Source organism: Anarhichas minor, unplaced genomic scaffold (assembly GCF_050575085.1).
Source record: "Anarhichas minor isolate MPS153535 unplaced genomic scaffold, ASM5057508v1 ptg000079l, whole genome shotgun sequence".
NCBI lineage: Eukaryota > Metazoa > Chordata > Actinopteri > Perciformes > Anarhichadidae > Anarhichas > Anarhichas minor.
Window position 1 is genome coordinate 716,414 of NW_027466525.1, and position 1,087 is coordinate 717,500.

General features: G+C 36.8%; 1 protein-coding gene across 3 annotated transcripts in view; it reads left to right on the plus strand.

Annotated features, from left to right (window-relative positions):
• The first annotated feature begins 694 nt into the window (after nt 1-694).
• Nucleotides 695-1,087, plus strand: part of LOC142938017 (NLR family CARD domain-containing protein 3-like) — a 12,917-nt gene continuing 12,524 nt past the window's right edge. The window contains exon 1 of one of the 3 annotated variants that reach the window (XM_076081205.1): nt 695-813. The gene's annotated coding sequence lies outside the window, so the exon portion shown is untranslated. The remainder of the gene's footprint in view (nt 814-1,087) is intronic. The other 2 variants (XM_076081204.1, XM_076081203.1) reach the window with 2 other exon arrangements.

Genomic DNA, 1,087 nt, shown 5'->3' on the forward strand with positions numbered 1-1,087 from the left:
CCTCCATTGTTGTGCACACCAAAGAGCAAAGCTGTGATTTCTACGTGATCTTAATGGTTACAGGTGTTTCCACAGCTTTCTAATGCTTCTTTAGTTTGTAGTGATGAGTGTAATGGAGAGAACTGTGGGTAGTTATTAGTAGAAAGTGTGTTTTAGTGAGTGAAGCAGAACTGCTCAGTAGAAACATGAGCTGATACTTTTCAATCACCAGTTTGTGTCTCTTGACAAGTGGAAAGAAAGTGTAAAATAAAAAGTCATGACGTGAGAATGAAGTCAGTGCATTGAGAGAAAAAAGGTTTAGTTTGAATTCTTTCATTCTTAAAATGTTACACCTTTCCCTCTAAATATTGCACTTCAACTGTAAAAAGATCTTGACTATCGTGTATTATTATACTCGATAATGTGTAATAATACAATATTATTATGCACTAATATAATAATATTAAATTATATAATAATTATATATTAATTATATAAATATATATAATGGGTTTGATGTCCACAATATAACTTCTATATGAAGTATTTTCTTTATTTTACTTTAATAATAATATTATTATTGTGTTTAAATGACAATTGTCATAAAGTCATGATGTTATACACTCCGGTACAGTAGGTGGCGGTATGCACCTTAAACGTTGGTTTGTAGTCCGCCAATAAACTAAAAGAAGACGAAGAAGAAGACGTCATCCATCCCTTCATCCAATCAGTGGAGTGGGCGCCGCATTAGTCCCCGCCCCCCAGAGAAACCGCCAACAGGAAGTTAAACTGAGGAAAGTGACAGATGAACACAGCCCGCTGCTCCACTACGAGGTAAACTTGTCATAGCTTCTCAGCTAACGCGAGCTAAGTGACAGTTTGAACATGTTGGGACCTTTTTGAGGAGTTTGTTGCCGCGCACTGTAAACGGTTCATATCGTTATTACTCTCTTAGCCGCGCGCGAACGTAACATTACGGTAACTAACACTGCGCTCAACTCAGCAGACACTTACATGTTAGTGCGCCTCTATGCTGAGATTCACGGTAAACGCAGCTCCAACATATCCGGTAGAAAAAAAAAATATTAATTAATGAAGTTAATAAAGG